This window comes from Dipteris shenzhenensis, chromosome 6, assembly GCF_047967505.1.
Source record: "Dipteris shenzhenensis isolate YYH24624 ecotype China chromosome 6, Dip_SZ_1.0, whole genome shotgun sequence".
Taxonomy (NCBI): Eukaryota; Viridiplantae; Streptophyta; class Polypodiopsida; order Gleicheniales; family Dipteridaceae; genus Dipteris; species Dipteris shenzhenensis.
Window position 1 is genome coordinate 49761962 of NC_141601.1, and position 8238 is coordinate 49770199.

Here is an 8238-nt window from a genome sequence, read left to right on the forward strand (position 1 = left end):
ACCGGAAGCAAGCATGGCAGAGGGATGGCTTGTGCAAGAGTCATTAGTATATATCATAGAGTTTCTTGCATCCACGGATCCTGATATGCCGCAAGCTTGGCACAACAAGGATGATGATCGCATCATTGGCGAGGTTCCCCACGGAAAAGGAATTGAAAGAAAGATGAGCGAAGAGCAAATGGAGAAATTCAATAAGTTTTGTATCCTCAATAGCCTTGAGATGCAGAAGTGGATTGAGAGATATGAAGTGGCCAAAGCAGAAAGAATAAATGCAAGGACGAGATTCTGAGTAATGTACAGGCGATCACAACCATATCCATGAGATCTGGTTCTTCTCCCTACTCACATGTCACTTGATTGGCTAAGCCGAACGTGATGGAGAGACAATAAACGAGCGCGAGTGAGAGTTATCATCTGGATGTATGGTGCATGTAAGTTTCTTATCTCTTGACATAATTAAGTAATTATTTGTGGCAATATACGCTATAAAATAGGTGCATCTTCATTGTTTTAATGATGCTCTTTTACAGTACAAAAAGTACAGTGCATTATGGTCATATGGACGACATTTTCACGTGGAACGCATCGATTCAAAGAGAGTCACGTATGATTGTGGAGTCATGGCTAACTTCACACAAGATAGCCAAGCAAGTGCTTCGGATACCAATCTTCTCTCCTCACAGAGTTGGATTATTGTGGAACCATACGCGACATCTATGAAATTGATTTCAGACGATTTACTATTTTCATTCTTGATGTAAAATGGTTTAGAACTACTTACAACGGTCCCCATGCGACAGTGAGAAAAGATAGTAGCGGTCTCTTTGCAATAGACTCCACCAAACATTGGACCGATGAAAGTGATACTTTTGTTCTTCCCTCGGGGGGGTCACTATGTATAAACCCTCTATACCACGTGCGTTCAAGGCATATTTCTAAAATCCCTTATCTGTAAATTTTTCATTAATAAAATGTACCCCTTTTCTATACAAATCTATAAATTTTTTCTAAAACTATTTTAAATAGTCCCTTATGTATATTTATTTCTGTAAATTTTAGAAATAAAAAATATCCTTCTGTTGAACTCACGTGATAGCTTTACATATGATGAGTGGCCCCCCCGAGGTTCTTCCCGAGCACTGTGAGCAGGTGCATACTAATGATTTAATTAGTCGAAGCTTTCATTTTTAAAGTCCATTGATATATATAATTGATGACATTTGGCACCCATCTTCAATATAGGTGGTTTTTCATCCGGATCGTTTTGATCCAAGATGGTGGTACGTGATCCAAAGTTGCACCACATGAAGTAAGCAAATTTTTGAAGATCGAGATGTGGATATGGAGATGCCACTACCAATGCCGGATCCAATTGATGAATCTAGCGAAGAAGATGTAGATCACCATATGAGCCAAGAGGAAGATGCGCATAATGACATCGCACGGGAGGAGGATGGAGATCACGATATTGACGAAGAAGACAACAATCATCAAGATCAATCACCACACTTAAGCTTTATTGAAGAAGATGATCAAATACCTTTAGGTGAATGTACGATGCTAGAGTACGATGATGATATAGGAGATTAACTCGGTATAGAGTTGGAGATAGACTTGCTTGGTGCCTTAGACTTGGCTCAAGATGAAACAGTTGATGTAAATGCTCTTATTTGATTTTTCTCATCTCAAACTTGGACATGAATATATGAGCTTCAAAGGCTTGATGTACATGCTCTCATTTTTTTATTATCTATGAGCTCAAACATGTATGAAAATTTAAAAAAATTTGTCATTGGAAAAAACTAACTTTTAAGGCCTATTAAAAAAAAAAAAACCTCTCTGTAAAAACGTCGCTATAATATTTTGTATCAGTGTCGCTATATAGCGACTTTCAGCAACAGTTGCTATATAGTGATGATTTACGAAACCAGCTTTTCATACCGATGGTTAACACTAAGCGGGCGCTAAACGTCGGTACGTAAACATCGCAATAGGATCCGTGTGTAGTAGTGTTGTATCACCCTTGTCGAAAGGGTAATTTTGTAACAAACAATGTTGTATATCTTCGACATGTATATGCTTCTCTTGCTCGATTAGTTCATTTGATCGATTTTGTATCACCCTTTTCACAACGAAAATTTTGTAATAAAAAACTTTTTTTTGTAATTACTAAATAAAAAACATTAGTGGGGCAAAACAGGGCTTGTTGTGGCCCTATTTAGCCCCACTAATGTTTTTTTTAACTTCTGTAAATCGTTGCTATATAGCAATGTTTACCAGTGTTGCTATATAGCGACATTTATTAGTGTCGCTATATAGCGCCGTTTACCAGTGTCGCTATATAGCACCGTTTACTAGCATCGCTATATAGCAACGCTTATATAGCAACTATTATTTTTCAACACTTACAGCGATGTAAATAACGACCTTTGTGCCTGTCCCCAAAAAAAAATTAGTGTAAAAAACATCGGTATTTTCGTCGAAAAAGGGCCTATGCCTTGTAGTGTCTAATGTTCTTGAACACCAAGACAAATTGGCTGCAGGCAATGAGATAAAGATCGCAACTAAGAAGATGATCATGTAGAGAAAGACCAAGACAACGATGTTCCAAACGATGAAGAATCAGGCCAAGTTGACAATCTTGACAATGACCAAGGAGATAATCCATAAGAACCTAATGAAGGTAGAAAAGATCATGATGATGAACAAGTGTACAATGATCAAGACGAAGAAGATGAAGATCCTAGAGATGAAGCTAATGTAGCTACAAAATTCCCTCCTTTCTCTCGCTTGAGGGGGAGAATTGGTGGACAAGCTCAAGAAAGAAATATTCCGGATCAAGTACCTTATTCAAGAATGAAGATGAAGACAAAGCTATTCATGATGTTAATTATTCAAGCCAAACTAGATCTTGGATAGATTAAACGCATTGCATATTGTAAACTTATAGCATATAGTCTAAGCTCTATGAAGCACCACAATAACTAGGAGTGCATCTCAATTCTTGTATTTGAATAAATCCAGACACTCACCACCTTCAAGACCTTTATGATCTTAAGGGGGAGTATTGGAATTAAGACCTTTAAGGTCTTGATTACACCCACGAGATGATACAAAGAGGCACATGCCTCTCTATAACCATCATGTGCTCACTTATATCACCTTCTATTATGATCAATACATAACTCCATTATGTGTACAAATCTCTCTAAGTTTCTAAAATGGGAAGGAGAAGGAGAATGAGAAGGGAGATGGGAAGGAGAAAGAAAAGGTAGATGGGAAGGAGAAGGAGAAAGCTATCACAGTGCATCTATACATGCAGCTAACAGTGTGTCTATAGGTGTGGGTGCATAGGCTAGAAATAGTTTGATGTGATTTTAGGACGTGCTTCAACACAGATTCTCAACAAAAACTAACAACGACAGACCAACCGACCCCCACATAGAACAAAAGTGCCCAAAAGCATTCTTTCTTGCATGTGACTAAGGACGAATCTGAAGAAAACAAATTTCCACAAGTACAAGAAGCATCATAGATTGAGAGAGAAGAGCAACTGACAAGATACTTACCTTTGATAGAGGTATGAAAATCTTCTTCTCAAAATCTTCTTCTCCTTCTTGTCTTGTGGCTTCCTTCTTCACCCTCTTCTCTTGTATGCCATAGAGATGAATGTGTCTACTTGGAGATGAGTTCCTCTTGGAGATGGGTATACAAGTTGAAAGGAATGCAAGCACGGTGGAGTGAGGAAATGAAGTTCATGTAGGTTTAAAAACAAGTTAGCGTGTTTAAAAACGAGTCTATTGGCACTTTATACAGTGTTTGATATATGATCCTTTTCTAATTTGATACAGGATGCAGTGCCACACCCGCATATGTTGCCCTATGCTTATCATGAGAAGGTGAAGCATTGGCGATATGAGGTGGGATCTTCAGGAGGGACCGTTATGGATGCATGGAGTGATGGTGATAGTAGCCCTCCACCATTACGTCATGAGGCCTTGGAGTAGGAGTTGTTTGATGATATGGTCCGAGATTTATTTGCCCATCAGTCCTTAGGTAGGGATGATAGCATGGAGAGGATGACCTTTTTACTATAGCATTGACACCAGTATTTGAGGGCTGCATATTTTGTGTTCTACGTGCCTCCCTTGAGTTATTAAACTTGCAGACCATTTATGGATGGAGCATTGCAAGTTTGAATGCATTACTCAAGTAAGCTTTCTGTTTTGCAAACATGGTGAATTATGCTAATGGATCAATTGGAATACTTTTTCTCATTTATGGTCTTCACGTGCATGCTATTGTCTAACATGCTTCCAAGGGAGAATAAATTACCGACCTCAAGAGATATGGTGAGGCACTATGTGACATCTCTTGGAGGGTTGGATTACAAGTGCATCCATGCATGCATCAATATTGCATTCTGTTTCGTGGAGCACATAAGGAGGCTCGAGAGTGTCCTACTTGTGGCGAGGCAAGATATAGAGCAAATCTCAAAACTTTGGATGTGCCTCATAAGGTTCTGCGACATTTTCCATAATCCCTCAAATCCAACATATGTTCAAGTGCAAATCCATTATAGAGCTCATGTAATGGCATTCCTCCCATCTATCAACCGATGGCAAGTGGAGATCTCCCGCAGATATTCCTGCATGGAAGCATATTGAAGACATGTGGCCAAGCTTCAAGGAAGAACCTAGGAACTTGATACTTGGATTGGGTATGGACGGTGTGAACCCATTTGGTCTCAAAAGCACCTCTTACAGTGTATGGCCAGTGATATTGGTGAATTATAATCTTCCACCCTCTATGGCGATTAAGAAAGGACATGTTATGCTATCCCTTCTAATTCCATGGAAGCATAAAGTCAAAACGTGGATGTTTATCTGGAGCCTTTGATTGATGAGCTAGAGATACTTTGGAGAGGTATCGAGGTGCATGACATGAGTAGGCAGCCTCCCTCGTCACTCATGAGACTTCACATGCAAGGCAACGTTGATGTGGACAATACATGACTTCCCAGGCTATGGTGACTATTTAGGTAAGCATTGAACTTTTAATTATGAGTAGGCAATCGATGTGGCATTGGGAACCCACCTTGCTTACACAATTGCATCTATTGTTTAGGTCTCACTACATCGGGTTACCATGCATGTCATGTTTGTGGTCCTTCACTAGTTGCTTCATGGCCAGAGGACTTGAAGAAGGTCATCTATGAGGATCACCATCGATTTCTCCCATGTGATCATCCTAGATATGTCACCCCTTGGAATAAAGTCCCCCCACAATCACTCATCACTAATGGAGATTGGAAGAAAATTTGGGACCTTTCCACCCTCCTCCTCCACATGGCATGAGCTGATAAGGGTTCATAACTATTGTGCTCTATATTGAATGGAAATAAATATTGCATGCTAACACCATATTTTGTTTAGATACTCCATCTTTTATTGGCTACCATGTTGGTCCCACCTCAAGACCAATCACCTGCTTAATCCCATGCATATCTTCAAGAATGTGGCATCTACCATTTGGGAACATTTGATTGGGACATGAGATTCCTTGAGCATAAGTGAGGATCTATGCACCATAGGGAGGATGCGTGAAGCTAGGCCACAAGAGAGGCCAAATGGGCATGTCTTTTTACCTCGTGCACCATGGACGTGAGAGATCTCAACAACAAAATTAGAATGGAAGAGGGTGAGAGAAAGGGAGAGCCAAAAGAGAGAGCCACACAAGTTTTGGTGGGTGCAGAACACCCTAATATTCTGTGTCATCCATATATATATGTGTTTGAGTATTGTACATAACTGGGGTTAAGGTACAGTGGCCTTTAGCCCCCACAACCTACCACTTAAAGGCCAATGTGCCTTTAAGGGAGAAAAACTAGTGGACATACTATCCACTGCCCATCAGTACACGACAATACTCAAATCACTGACTAGGTAGACTCTTCATCATCATATCTGCAGTGTAACTATCAAGTGTAACTATCATTTGTATGAACCTTGACATTGAACTCTATGTGCTTGTCCTCAAGTACCTCCCTGATGAAATGGTTCCTGACCTCAATGTATTGGGAATTTGCATGAAAGACCGACCTAATTCCGTGCTAGCTGAATAGCACTCATGGAATCACTATGCAATGTTGGTACACCTGTATGAATCCATCTCCCACTAGCCAATCAAGCCATATAGCCTCCTTGCAACCCTTTATGGCTGTTGCAACATACTCGGCCTCTGTGGTAGACAAAGCAATGCACTTCTATGCATGAGACATCCACAATATTGTACCACCTACAAAGATGGACACATAACCAGAAGTGGATCTCCTCCTATCTACATGCCCCGGATAGTCTGAATCTGTGTACCCAAGTACACGCATCTCTCTTGTGCCAAAGTAGATGCACATCTCCTTGGTACCCTTCATATACCTCATAATGCACTTAACTATCTCCCAATTCCTCTTTCTTGGATTTAGCCATATATCGGCTAACAAATCCCACTGAAAATGCAATGTCCGGTCTAGTAGCTATCATAGCATAAATAAGACTCCCAACCACTAATGCATAAGGAACCTTGGCCATCATGGCCCTCTCCTCATCTGATTTGGGACTATCTGCCTGACTCAGTTTCACATATGGAGGCAATGGAGTACTTACTGCCTTCACCCCCTCCATATTGAAATGATGCAACACTTTTGTAACATAGGGCCTTTTGTGAAAGCCAAAGGAATTTCCTACTTTGGTCATGTGTGAAGCGCATACCAAGAATATGACCTGCAGGTCCCAAATCCTTCATGTTCAAAGGCCTCATACAACTTGGCCTTCAATGCATTGAGCTCATAAGTGTTCTTGCTAGCCAATACCATATCATCCACATAAAGTTCCAGGAGTATTAGGCTATTATCCTTAGCCGTTTTAATGTAGAGGTAATGATCAATGTCCCTTCTTCTACAACCATGGGACCGAATGAAAGCATCAAACTTCTGATACCATTCTCTAGGCACTTACTTAAGGTCATAGAGACTCTTTTCCAGCTTGCAAACAAAATTCTCTTGGCCCTTTTCTTCAAAGTCTTCCGACTCTACCATGTAAATTTCATCATGCAAATCCCCATGCAAGAAAGCTATCTTGACATCAATCTGCATAAGCTCCATATCCTCTGTTGCCACAAGTCCAAGTACACATCTAAGTGTGGTCATCTTCACAACCAAAGAGAAGATCTCATCAGATTCCACACCCTTCTCTTGCTTGAAACCTTTAGCAACCAAACGGCCCTTGTACTTAGGCACATCATCACCTATTACCTTCATCTTGTAGACCCATTTACATGGCAATGCTTTCTTTACATGTGGCAAAGAAACCAAGTTCCAAGTCTTATTTTTCATGAGTGAATTCATCTCTAATTGCATATCATACTCCCACTTGCACTGATCCTCATGCATCATAGCCTCTCTGTAGCAAGAAAGCTCCCCACAATGAGTAAGCATCACATAGTTTGTCCTTGGAACAAATCTCTCAGGTGTTCTAGACACTCTAGATGTTCTTCTCAAGGGCATTTCATCTTGTTGTCCTACTTGTGTATCAGCCACATTTGGCTCATCATTACCACCAATAGATGATCCATCAAATTGCCCTTGATTGTGTACTTGTGGGACTACCTGGTGGCACCATTTTTTGCACATTCGATGCATGGACAACTTGTTGTCTATCAACATATGCAGGTGGATTCACTTCTTGGAAAGTGATTCTCCCCACTTCCACATCCCTCATGAGTGTCTTATGCATCTTCTTCTCATTAAAGACCACATCATGGCTTCATATGATTTTCTTTGCTTCTAGATCCCAGAGATGATAGGCCCTCTCTCCACTTTCATCGTAACCCATAAAGTTGCATTTCCTCGACTTAGGATATAGCTTCTTCCAAAGCTCTTTTGGCACATGTGCATATGCCTCACACCCAAATATACACAAATGAGAGTAAGAGGGCTTCTTGCCACTCTGTGCCTCTTCAGGAATACCACCATCCAAACTCTTACTAGGTGATCTATTGATCACATGCACTGCATTCTTCATTGCCTCAGCCCAAAAACCACTAGAGAGACTTGCATTGGAAAGCATACATTGTGAATGGTGCGGTTCATCTCTCGGGGCAAATGATGTGGCAGACTATGCTGAATGCAATGGTGCTAACATGGATGGATAAGGTTGATGTGGCAATCGTCTGCCACAAGTC